This window comes from Orycteropus afer, unplaced genomic scaffold, assembly GCF_000298275.1.
Source record: "Orycteropus afer afer isolate SDZICR_OR568_19922 unplaced genomic scaffold, OryAfe1.0 scaffold00012, whole genome shotgun sequence".
NCBI classification, from domain to species: domain Eukaryota; kingdom Metazoa; phylum Chordata; class Mammalia; order Tubulidentata; family Orycteropodidae; genus Orycteropus; species Orycteropus afer.
This window is the reverse complement of record NW_006921599.1, coordinates 10,970,063-10,984,023: the sequence shown is the minus strand read 5'-3', so window position 1 is coordinate 10,984,023 and position 13,961 is coordinate 10,970,063. Positions and strand designations below refer to the sequence as shown.

At 40.4% G+C, this 13,961-nt stretch overlaps 1 protein-coding gene across 1 annotated transcript in view; it reads right to left on the bottom strand.

Annotated features, from left to right (window-relative positions):
* JARID2 (jumonji and AT-rich interaction domain containing 2) overlaps positions 1-10,210 on the bottom strand; it is a 185,064-nt gene extending 174,854 nt beyond the window's left edge. Inside the window, exon 1 of the mRNA XM_007951903.2 lies at positions 10,081-10,210. The gene's annotated coding sequence lies outside the window, so the exon portion shown is untranslated. The remainder of the gene's footprint in view (positions 1-10,080) is intronic.
* Between the last annotated feature and the right edge of the window lie 3,751 nt (positions 10,211-13,961).

The following is a 13,961-nucleotide window of genomic DNA, read 5'->3' as shown; positions in this document are numbered from 1 at the left end:
GGAAATTTTTCCTGGTAGCTCAAGACTGGCCCTTTGACATCATCTTACTTCTAACTAACATTCTCACACTGAATCAAACATAAGTGCACAGTGATTTTTAAAGCATCTATTTACACTGTATTTCATCATACTTCACTATATTTAAGTCTCATACATTTTCATGTTAAAACATGCATCTCTAAAATTTGAAAGCATCTTACAATTATGACTTAAAACTTATCATTTTAAGTTACTTATTGATACACAAAATAATGGTGCATCATTCAACGGCAATCTTAGGTTGGAGGAGATAAGATATCTCCCCTCCAAAATGAGCAACTTGAGCTCAGTTTTTATTACCCACAATGCCTCTCACCTACTAAAAAAACTCAATCAAATATTTTCTAAATAGAAGCTTTATCAAGGAAAGCCCCATCTGGCAAAACTGGGTATCCATTTGCAGAAAAATGAAATGGGATCCAGATCTCTCACCATATACAAAACTAACTCAAGATGGATCAAAGACCTAAATGTAAAACCTAAAACTACAAATACTGTCAATGGTAAAATAGGGACAAACTTTGGGGGCCCTAATTCCTGGTATAAATATATTATCAAACCTAACTAAAAAAGCACAAATAGCAGAAGACAAACTAGACGACTGGGACCTGCTAAAAAATAAACACCTATGCACATCAGAAGACTTTTCTGAAGAGAAAAAAAAGAGAACCTACAGACTGGGGAAAAATTTTGAACCAGTAAGAGATAAATCTCTAAAATTTTATAGAATATGCCAACAATTTCAACATCAAAAAGACAAACAAAAAACAGGCATAGAACATGAACAGAGATTTCACCAAAGAAGACAGACATTCAGTGGTCAATAAACCTGTGAAGAAATGCACATGATCATTAGCCATTAGAGAGATGCAAATTAAAACAACGAGTTATCTCAACCTAACAGTAATAGCAAAGTTAAAAAAGAAGAAAGAAACTTTCTTTGTTGGTTACTGAGGATGGAGAGGGGATAGGAAACTGCTAGATAGGCAGGAGACAAATACTGATTTGGGTGAAGGTAACAGCAATATACCAAAAGCAGGTTACCAGCATAACATCTATCTAAGGGAAAGGAAGAGACAAAAATATGCATGAGAGATAATGACAGTAATAAAAATGTCCATATATATAAAAGAGTGAACAGTGGGCAAAGTAATGATAACTTCTTAGCCACAACCAAGCACTTTAAGGGAGTGAGCCACTGGACCTGTAGGCTCTGGACCATGGTCACGGGGAACATCAGGCTCAAGTATCAAAACGCATTACACAAAAAAACTGTTCTACGTCCTACTTTTGTTGAGTAGCAGCCAGGGTCTTAAAAGCTTGCAAGCGGCCATCTATGATACAACTATTGGTCTCTCCTCGTCCAGAACACAGAAAAGGGAGGAAAATCAGGAAGCAACGAAACAGTCCAAGGGACCAGGGACCATGGGAACCTCAGCCTACATGACCCAAACACAAGAGGAACAAGATGGTGACTGGCTACAACAGCCAAAAACTTGGAAAGGGATCAAAATTGGAGATCCTGGATATCCTGGAAAGAGTGGGAGAAAAATATGAAACAAAACTCAAAAATCATTAAAAAAAAAAAAAAAAAGACCAGGCTTACTGGTCTGATAAGAGTCTATGGCCCCTAGTTACTCTTTGGGCCTGGAATTGAACTCACTCCCATGGCTTAACTTTCAGCTAAATAATAAGCCTACCAGGTGAAGTATTATACCAACAAAGTAGACTCCTTAGAACAATCAACCACTGAAGATTAGAAGGGCAGCATCTGTGCTGGTAGAAAGCTCAGGAAGGAATGCATAGGAAAGATGGATACAGGGAAAAAATAACCACAGGGAGGAACTAGGAAGAGTGCTGTTACATCGTGGGGATTTACACTCCATGTCACGAAACAAAATGTGTATGAACTGTTGAATGGAAAAGAACTTTGCCTTGTAAACTTTCACCCAAGTCACAGTAACAACAACAACAACAACAAAAGATTTACTGCCTTGGAAGCCCTATAAGGGAGTTCTACTCTATTTGATAGAGTTGCTTTGAGTTGGAATTGATTCAATGGCAGTGGGTTTTGGTTTATTTATTATGTGCTGCAAATATATCCATAAATATAGTGGAGTATAGAGGGAGCAAAGTTATGAAAACTTCTTAAGCCATAACCAAAATACTTGAAAGAAAGAATCTCTGAGCCTAAGGGCTCAGAATCATAGTCTCAGGGGATATCAAGGTCAATTGGATTTAACATAGTCCACAAAGACTATGTTCTACATCCTACTTTGGTGAATAGTGACTGACGTCTTAAAATCTTAGGCGCCCTCTAAGGTGCAAATTGTTTTGTGTGTGTGATTTGAGTGAAAGTTTACAGAGCAATTTCATTTTCCATACACACTGTGTCTCATGACATTGACTCCAATTTCCCACAATGTAACGGTTCTCTTCTCACTTCCTCCCCCTAGTTACCTCTTCCCTGTGTGTCCTTCCCTCCCATGTACTCCTGCCACTGCTCCCCCTCTGCAGTCTCCCTATGCATACACTGCCCTTTTATTCTCCCATGATTGATCTCTCCAAGAAGTGCACCTACCTGATGGAAATGTTCAAACCATATGCCTGTCTTTTGTTTGGCTGGAAGCCACAGGAGTTCAATTCCAGACCTAAAGAGTGGCTAGGGGACATAGTCTCAGGGATTTCACCAGGCTCTATCAGACCAGCAAGCTGGCCTTTTTTTAAATAATAATAATAATTTTGGGTTTTGTTCCACATTATTCTCCCACTCTGTCCAGGATCCCCTACACACGTTCCCCTCCAAGTGGTTACAGTGGTAGCCAGGCACCATCTAGTTGTTCTGGCCTCACGGTCATATAGGCTGAGGATCACATGGTCTAACAGTGCCTTGGACTAATTTAAGGTCCTATTATCGATTTGCCCATGCTGAAGCAAAAAAGAGTGTAGAATATCAAACACAAAGGATTAGGGAGTCCAGAAGAACTAGATGATGACAGGCTACTACGGCTGACCACTCTGCAAGGGATAGGAAGTCCTGGATAGAGCAGAAGAAAAATGTGGAAATAAACTCAAAATCACAAAAAAGACCAGAATTATTGGTCTGATAGAGACTGGTGGAACCTCAGAGAATATGGCCCTTAGATGCCGTTTAAGCCTGGAACTTCCCTTGCTCAACTTTCAGGCAAATGATAGAGAGGCCTATAGAGCAAACAATACACCAGGGACGTAGGCACTCCTTAGAACAATCAACCATATGAGACCAAAAGGGCAGCTTGTGCTCAGGGATAAAGTGCAGAAGGCTAGAAGGGATAGCAAAGAAAGACTCGTGGAAAAAGGAAACACAGGAAGGAAGTGGGAAGAGTGATGGTACATTGTAGGGATTGCAAATAATGTCACAAAGAAAAATGTGTATGAATTATTGACTGGAAAACCAATTTGCTTTGTAAACATTCACCCAAATCACAATAAAAAGTTTGAAAAAAAAAAAAGAAAAGCGCCATCTGCATACTTAGATCATGAACAGACTAAATACAACACAGCTGCCGAGGGAGAGAAATCAAGCCCTCCCAATTCAACCACTGTTGCAGGATATATCAGCTTTGTTTTCAACAAAGAATAAATTTTAGTTTCCAATGCAGTTTATTTTCCCTTCATTCCACCTAGCTTTTTTTCACATGGGGTAAAACTCACTCATCAGAGGGCAAAGGACAGGGTGAATGAAGTCTCAGAGACTAGAGTGTTAGACAGACCCACTCAACATACGACCCATCCTGAAGCTGCTGGCGTAAGGGAGACTGTCGGGTGCAGAAGATAAGTTGTTTTTTCGGAATAAAAAATAAATAAAATTATTTCCTGTAGAAGAAGGGACCATCTATAAACATGCTAGACCTGAAAGCTTCATTCAAGCCCCAAAGCAGAAGGGAAAGGTGTCTTCTTTTGCAGAGGGAAGGTAACCACACACCCATACACCCACACCATTCATTTCAAGAACAACTCCCAAAGTAAAACTTCCATTAATCAGACATGTTGCTTCATATTTTTATTTTTCATGCACAAGTCATATTTTTTTTTTATCCTAAGGATAATGAATTTGCTGGAGAGTTTAGGCTCGTGTTTCACTGCATAGAGATCAGGAAACTTTTAAGAATGGCTAAAATATTCTGAAGGGAAATTAAAATTCTACACAGTTGTTCCCCTGCCATCCCCCCATATCCACAAGGGATATATTCTAAGACCCCCCAGTGGATGTATGAAACCTCAAGTAGTCCCGAATTCTACACATACTATGCTTTTTCCTATACATGCACAGGATAGGCACCCAGGGTACCCTGGGCAAGCAGTGTTAACCTGGTGGATGCCAACAGGGCATAGTTGCTCCCCCAGTTGTGTTTTCTAGGCTACCACCGAAGAGTACAGAAGGAAGCCGGCTCCAAGACTGAACGGGATTGTGGGAGATTTCACTATGATACTCGGAATGGTGTGTAATTTAACTATTTTGGGACCACTGTTGACCACGAGTAACTGAAACCTCAGAAAGTGAAACCACAGATAAGGGAGGACTACTCTATCTCTATCTATATAGATAGAGACAGAAGAAAGACATGCAATCTGCTTCCGTAAAGACTATAGCCTAGAAAATCCATAGGGCAGTTCTATTCTGTCACGTGGGTACTGTTAGTCAGAATCGACTTAGTGACACCTAACAACAACTAGATAATTAAAAAAAAAAAAAAATAGTCTTCATCTACATTTTCAAGTTTTGGTTCTAAATTTGCTAAAAACTGGCAGCTGATGTCACAAAGCCTACTATCCATCTCCCAGCACTGCAGATATGACAAGTGGCCCTCTTGGCAATACCAGCTAAACTGGAATACAGCACTATTAAAAGCTCAGATCTCTATCTCTAGGTAAGGAAACTGGAAAAAAAATAATTAAGGCATCTGTGTGTCCGTGACTGCATAAAGGAGGGCAAAGAATACAAAGGCTGCCCTTCCCCCTCCCCCATTTCCTCTGACTACCAATTCAATTATAAGCTCCAATAAAAAAGTACAGAAACAAGCTCATATTAATAAGACAGGCTCCTTCTCTTCCAAGGTCTCTTTCCTAGTGAAAATTGTGGCACATCTTCTTTAAAAAATAAAATAATAAAATAATAATAGAAAAAATATCCTCTAAAAACTTATTTTTGGAATCCTGTTTTACGCAAAGTTCCAAAATTTCTCCTATTCATCTAAGTGGTCTGTTGTTGTTGTTATGTGCCGTCGAGTCAGCCCTGACTCATAGACTGTAAAAGCACAGAATATCTAATCCAAAATCCTGGTTGCACCACTTAGTAGTTGTTATAGGCAAACTGCTAATCCACACAACTGCAGAGTAGCTACTTACATGAAATGGTTTCTCCTTAGGATTAAATGAGTTAAATACAGGTAAATGGCTAACTGGCAAATAGCAAGCACTCAATATAGGTTAGCTACTGGCACTTTAATTATTATTTATTATCACAACTACTGCCCATAATAAGAATCTAAGAAAAAGTATCCAGGTTCCCTGAAATCTACTCAAGACTGTGCAGCTGGTCAAAGACCTTGCTGGATCACAGATGACATTTATAGGAAGCAAATGAAATTCAAATACAGCTAATAGCTCCCCTCTCTTACTGTGTAATTATGTGTACTCATTATTTGTGTACCGTGTTATTATTTAAATGTCCCTAATCTCAGCCCCAGCGGGCCAACGGCCCTTAAAGAGTGGCCAAGGTCTCAGCCTCTGCCAGTTCTTTCCTAAGCTTTTGTCAATTTATTACAGCCTGAAAAAGTGGCATTGTCTACAGCAGAAAGCAGACAGAAGGCTCACAATCAGCAAATCTTAGCACCACCTCCTCTAAGCCCTGCTATAACCTACAAACTCTAACGGTGGCTTCAATTTCCACACAGGCGATCTACGGTATTCGAGTCTCACATTCACAACCTGTAGTAGAGGGAAAAACCTCATTCCTTGTCACTTAAGAACCACAAAACCAAGATTAATAGTAAACGTGGATTTATGATACAAAATACGAGGTCTCTCTACTATCTCATGGTGACTTGGGTTATTACTACAGAAGAAGACCCACAGAATAGGGCCAGTGAAGCTATACCACTGTTTTTACACTATTAACAGACATCAGCCACAAGCGCACTTCACACAAATGGTAAGGGCAAGGGCGGGCTAGCTCATCACCCCAGCATGCCAACTATTTAGCAGAAGTGATGTCAACTAGTTTTCCAATTAGATAAAAAAATTATGTCAAGCCCATTCTATTGATAATGAAAAACCTTAGAAGGAAAAAACTAAACTTTCCCTGGCAGCTCCGGCTGTGTCAATAATCCAGAAATATCTTTGTTTAAAAACTGACAGGATAAAACAAAACCCTATACTTTCAATACTACTGTTGGAAAGATAAGGCGTAATTTTTACCCATCCTGTGTTCTAAAATAAGTACTGGATAAAGAGTTACGAGACTTGCTATGCAACTACAATTCTGCTACTAAAAAATAAATAGCTGTGTGACCTTAGGAAAGTCACAACCACATACAGAGTGCTTTGTCTGACATTCACAAAAGCCTCACAAAGCAGTATTATTGAGCTTATACATGGAGAGGTGGGAGGGTGATGGGGAGGTAGTGGGGAGAGAGTTGCAGGGTTCTCATAAGTATGTAACTCTGCAAAGACCCCCACAATAAAATGCACAAAATAACAAAGCAGAGGGATACAAGGCCCTCACATGGCACCATACCAAAAAAAAATTTAAAGTACATTGAGACTCATGACAACCCCATGTGTTTCGGAGCATAACTGTACACCACAGGGTTTCTGATGGCTGGTACTTCGGCAGTGGATCACTAGGCATTTCTTTCAAGGCACCTCTGTGTGGACTTGAACCACCAGTCTTTCAGTTAGTAATCAACACCCCTGTATCACCCAGGGACTCCACTCACTACCCTATCTGGAGTAAAGACACATTTATTCACCTCTGCCCCAACCTATCTGTCTCCTTCCAAAGAGGCCTGTGAACTGGATGGTATGAAAACTCTACCCCCAGACTAATTTCTGTGACAATTAAAATTGGGCCAATGGAATTGACTTCTATAAGGCCACCTCTAGGAAATGTGGGATAAGAAAAAGACACCTATATATCATGCATGCTAAACACACTCCCTAATTTAGCCATTTCTGGTTTCACCTGCCCCACAATGAATATCATTTCAGATAGCCATACTATTACATAGTATGAGTGTGACCTATTATACTGCATAGATTCAAACTGAACTGATTTACATACATACATAACCAGAAGGCTGGTGGTTCAAACCCACCAGCCACTCCTCGGAAGTAAAGTTGGGCAATCTACTTCCGTAGTGATACTGCCTCGGAAACCCAAGGAGGGGGTCGCTATAAGTCGGGTCCAACACGATGACAAATAACAACATACACACACATACATATATACACATACATCCAGAGACAACACTACTTGCAATCACCCTACTCTCAATACCACAAGCCAAAGAAAATCTTGGATGCTCCCTATTCTCAGCTTTCACTGGATCACAACCCCTGCACAGAGCACCCCTGCGATTCCAGGACATGGGCGTTTACAGAGGAGAGGCTATTCCCATGGCAACTGTTCTGGCTTCTAGTGCTTTCCAGTAACCCCCAAACAAGAAAGTACATTTTGTTTAGCATGTTAGCTGACTTTCAGAAAATTATTCTTAAACACACTTAAATTGTACAACAAGGAGATGTGTTTACTTAGAACTGCTATGGAAATCCAATATATGAAATGACAAAAAGGTGGTCTTGGAATGCTGCCTGAACAAATACCAACACTAACCAGAAAAGGGCATATTCCCAGCAATTTCACAACATGAAGAGAAGAGACTTAGTGTCTCATTTTTTATATTTTTTTTAAACTGACAAGAAAAGTGTTTTATCAAGGTGAAAAACAAACTACCGCTTCAAATACTAACTTTTCTTTATGAAGGAGGTGTAAGAATTATTTAAAGTCTTCAGAGATCCCAACAGAGGTGTCTTTGCCAACTTTTCTTAGAATTCTTTCCTCAGTATCGCCAAGCCCTTAACTATGCCAATAAAAACTACAGTACATTTGGCTAACTGGCTGACAGAGCTAGCTGCTTCTTGAATGACTGGCTTTGGTTTTTGTTCTTTTACCCAAATTCCCTTAGTAAACCCTGGACACCTGGCTCTCTTCTCATCTTGGAAGCTGAATCATTCCCAGTAACGAAAGAATGACTTATTTTTCCAATTCAGTTAGAGAATCAAAGCAGCACTAAGGTATAGCAGACTAGACCTGAATAGCACAATACAAAAGCATTCCTTATCACAATAAAATTTATTACGGCATCAATTCTTCCACATTGATAGTAGAATTCAATGATACTTCCCCTACCCCCCAGCACATATATGCCTCTCAAAAAACTTAAATCAAGTAATAACCTGACATTCAATGTGAAGCAATGACAACAAACAAGAACTAACATATCAAATGCTCTCTAAACAGACACAGGGCTTAAAGGTTTACAATATTACAGGCAGCAAAGGGTTGGATGAGGTTCCTATCCACCGGAGACCCAGATAAGGAGATACGGTATCCTTTAGGAAAATAACATGTAAGTGTCCAAATTTTATTACTTCTGACAGGAGATTCTACTAATCTCAAAGTTTATACCGGAGTTATTTTTCTTCTAAGAATATGAAACTATAAATAGGCCTCTCATACATGCTGGCTCAGGATTTGGAAGGGGGGGCCTGCCTGCCTGAGCCACTGTGGCCTCAATAATTGACAAGAAGAAAAACCAGGGGGAATGGGGTTGTTTCTTGTTTCAAGCTACATAATACTGAAAGAACAGAGTGATACAACTTTACCCATCTTGGGCAAATAGGGTAAACTCCAAATTCCAGTGGAATTCAGGGAGGCCATCTCAGAAAACCCTGCCATGGACCTATGGAAATGAAGCAGCACCAGCCCTGTCTGTAACTACTAATTCTAAGAAGAGGCTCCCAGATGACTCACAAGTAGGCAGGCTCGAAAGAAACTGAAAACCGTAACTGAATCTGTCATTCTGCATACCTCACATATGGGCACCATCCATAGAGGTGATCAGAAGACTTTCTCAGGGGAAAACACTCTAAAATGGAAACAGAGTTTACTCTTTCTCTTTTTCATCTCTTCCTCCAAGTAAAAACTAAAACATGTTCAATTCATTCACATTTCTTAAGAAATTAATGAATGCAACAGAGACTGTGGCGTGCATCGCAGCCACTGCCACTGAAAAACAGATAGTAAACTATAATAAAAGGTTGTTTCTGACATGGCTTTCATTGAATGATCTCATCTGAATGTTACTAGCTCTCTTAGGATATCATAATTAACTTGGAAAGGAACAAGTGTCCTCTCCAGTTCTAGGAATCCATTTGAGAGCCATCCCAGACACAGGTACATTTCTAAATGCACAGTAATTCTGTTCCTCTATGTCCACTGTAAACTGTCTTTGCTGCCATGCAGTAATTTGCCCAGCCCAATCACCAAAGAAAAAAGCAACTACTAAGAAGGAGGGTACTCAGCTAGGGTCCAGGAAGGGCAGGAGGCAATCAAGATTTGCACTATCCTCAATACAAACAAGGGGTTAAGAACTAAAGGCTGCACATGTCAAGCAAGATAATCAAGAGGTTCTGCTCTCTTACTTGGGTAGAAAGATTCTATAGAAAAACCTATACACAACCTGTAGTGTCAACCCTGGAGCTAGCCAGTTATTTAGATCACAGCCCTGCTCTTAATAGGGGGCAAACTGAATAAGATACCTGGTAAATTATATAATATATAAAAGAACATAAAAATAAATCTACAAACCCAGTAAGATTTCAGAATACATAGTCTACAGACAGCCCAAGCAGCACAAGTTGCCCAGGATACATCCAATTCAGAAACAAGGTCACGTCTAAAGATAACCTCCAATTTCAACAAAACAGTCTACTCACCATTCACTGTTTTGAGGCTCCCAGCGAGGCCTTCACCGTGCTGCCTCTTCTGGGCATTCTTGAACTCCTTCAGAGACAAATAAAGGACTTTACGTACCACCCTTTCTTCTGACCATGGAATTCCATCACTGTCATCCTGGGGGGGGGGGGGGGGGCAGAAGAAAGGAATTACTTAAAAGCAAGCAAGCAAATCTTTACTCTGAGCCTTACTTTAAAAAAACAAATCCAAGTAAGTATTGTGTGATCAAGACCCCAGATATAGGGATCAGGATTACATCATATGTGAAAAGGGAAAACACTGGTTATTCAAGCAAAAAGCTCATCCACAAGCTTGTTAAGTGGAGTGAAAGGAAAACACACAACCACCTTTCTTCACACACCCAATACCTAAAATAAATTTAAGTAATAATACTGGAGCTGCATATCCTGGCAAAGTTTAGAAAGAGGAGTTATGAAACCCAAAAACCAGAGTGTAGTGAACCATTTTACTGGAGAACTTTTTTTTTTTTTTTTTTTAATTAATACCAGAATGTCTACTTCATTAGAAATACGTACAGCCAGTCTTTTGGAACTTTTCCGTGTTGTCATTGAGGGTCGGGAGGGTGCAATAAAATGTGGACCCTGCCTTCAATGGATTTACAACTCAGAAGTGAGAGCTGATCTGCATTGGCCACTTAATAAAATGAGAAGCAAATGAACAGAGAGAGAGACCCCTGCAAGAAAGGGCAATGGATCATGGTGGAACAGAGATGGGATGGCAATTTAAAACACACATACATTAATAACAGGTCTTGAAGGCCTGATTCAAAAGCTGGCTTCCTAGTGTCTCTTTTATCAGAGGCAATACAAGTTCCTAGACAAGAAGTAACAAAATGAAGGCCCGGAGTTTGTGGGGCATAAGAGATGATAATAGGAAAGGAAATCAAAACAAGAGGAGCCAGCACGAAGAACACGCCAACAATTCCATTCCAATAGTAAAAAAATAAAAACAGATGAAAATTTAAAAAGGACTGAAGAGGAAATAACAAATCCTTAGGTGACTGAGATAGAACAAGAGACAAACCTGGGGAGGTGAAGATGCTTGATACCTATGACTGATCTGAGACAACTGAGCAGAGACACCTGCTTTAGGAAACCAGCAAGAAGAAATCCAGAGGAATTAAAGTTATACGGATGGAAGTATTTGAGCATCTTAGATATTTGAGGGCTTAAAAGAATAAGGGGAGCTCTGGTGGTGTAGTGCCTAAGGCATCTGACTGCTAACCAGAGGGCTGGCAGTTCAAATCCACTCCTTGGAAGGAAGATGGGGCAATCTACTTCCGTAGTGATACTGCCTCAGAAACGCTAGGTGGGGTTGCCATGAGTCAGAATCAACTCATTGATAGTGAGGTTTTGTGTTGTTTTGTTGAGTAAAAAAATAAAGGAGAGAACAAATACTTTTGAGTAAAAGCAGGATACTGTTCAACACAGAACCTGCAAATTCATGGGGTAAGTGGTGCTGAACAGACTGGGTGGACAACAGGCTTGGTTTCACTCCATGCCACTGCCTCTATGACTTCATTATGGCAGGCAAAACCCCTGTGAAATTCAATGAGAACCTATATTACCAAAGGTCTTTTCCAGCTCTTAAATTCCTAAACCTGCATAAACACAAACTACATCTTAGAAATCCAACTGTATAGAGATTTGAAGCCGAAACTTAAGTTGCACTCTTGTTTAAGTTTCAAGGACTTCCTAGAATGAGAGCATTTCTTCATCTTCTACAATAAGGGGAAGGCCCAAGGAAAGAAGAAAGCTAGGATTTTCACCTTTCCCTACATAACCTTCACTACTGAAGACGTGCCAAGTAAGCTGCTGTTTTCTGGACATCAGCTCTAGAGGAGAAAGGCACATCCTGTCTTCTTGATGGACCTCTTGAGGGAATGGAGACATCTTAGACCTGGGCAGGGGTCAAGGTTCAGACTTGAAGGCTAAGTAAGAGACAAAGGCAGCAAACTTGATCTTGAACTGACAAGACACATAAGCTTGATTTCAAAACCACTGGGGGTGGGGGGGAGAGACACACCACACAAGTAACCAAAGACCTTAAAAAGGAACCATTCCAATCACACCACTAAAAAGATGACTAATGTAAATTAGTGCTCTGACTAGACCCTGTTTAAGGAGTCCAAATAACCAAAACGAGCATGACGCAGATGATTTAGCTACATGCCACAAGAAAAGTACAACAGCGCTGAATTAATTTTGATAGCAACTCCCTTGAGTTTACAGAAAGCTTCCAAGCATACTTTGTAACTAGTAAGTCTTAAATGCAGGAGGGGTTAACGCTCTTTAGGACTGAAATCCACCTCTCCAGCATCCATGGTCTATTCATAAAGGCCGTCAGGCCAAATTCTCTTCACCATCATCCATGACAAACACTGGCATGAGACAGTAATGCTGCTGTTTCTTGCATATACACAGTTGATAAATAATAAAATCCCAAAATAGCTTTCAATGTAAAACTCCCATGCAAGATTTACTGCATCCTGTTCTAGCTGATGACTTCATCCTGACTTCAAGTTACAGATGAGAGAATTATACCCTACAACTAACGCCTAATTAAAACATAAACCACGTGAGATGGAAATTCGTGCAAAGGAAGACACAGTTAAGGTTCAGTTCCTGACACAAGCAGCTTCATTACAACTACAAAATACTTTAAATCGAGGAGAAATAAAACCACGACACAGAGTATTGGAATTAAAATTGTAGATATTCATGCCTTGCTCAATGGTGACACAAGTTCGAAACCTGGTAGGTACTAAGTTCACTCAGTTCTGGTTCCAAAAGATGTAAAGGTAGTTAAATAATTCCAAATATTCTAAATTCAACTGCTTTTTGCAGCTGCAGAATCATGCTGAATCTCCCTACACTACTCTGACAGTTTTCCCTCACAGTGGATTTACAGATGCAGAAACACAGGGTGCACGTGTACTCAACTCTAAGGCAAACAAGGTTATCCAAGGTTGGATGTTCTGAAAGGCCAGAAAGAAGGCACGTCAGAGCTTTTAACAATCACTATCCTGTGTCTGTAAGGAGCTCTGGCACTGCAGTGCCTAAGGCACTTGACTGCTAACCAGAAGGTTAGTGGTTCAAACCCATCAGCTGCTCTGTAGAAGGAAGACAGGGTAATACACTTCTGTAAAGATTTATCACATTGGAAACCCTGTGGGGCTCACTATGAGTCAGAATCGACTCAGTGGCAGTGGGTTGGGTTTAGTTCTGGTATATCTTGTCTTTATCACTGTTCAGAACAGCCAATGTACCCAATGCTCTGGAAAACATCTTAGATACAACTCTATCATTAGAGGTCAAGCAGACACAAAATACAAGTACATGTCTATTAAGAATTTTGACTCCCAAGAACAAGGCTTTCTCTTTCCTTTCCCCTTTTCATAAATTGTCTCATTTGTTGTTGCTGTTAGGTGCCGTCAAGTCGTTTCCGACTCATAGTGACACCATGCACAGCAGAACGAAACAGTGCCCAATCCTGCGCCAGCTCCATGACCCCTGCTATACCTGAGCCCATCATTGCAGCCACCGTGTCAATCCATCTCATTGAAGGCCTCCCCCTCTTTCGTCGACCCTCCACCTTACCAAGCATGACATCTTTCTCCAGGGAATGGTCTCTTCTGACAACATGACCAAAATAGGTGAGACTAAGTCTGGTTATTCTCGCTTCCAAGAAGCATTTGGGTGCACTTCCTCCAGGACAGATCTGTTAGTTCTTTTAGCAGTACACGGTACTTTCAGCATTCTTTGCCAGCACCGCAACTCAAAAGCATCAACTCTTCTTCGGTCTTCCTTATTCATTGTCCAGCTCTCACATGCATACGAGG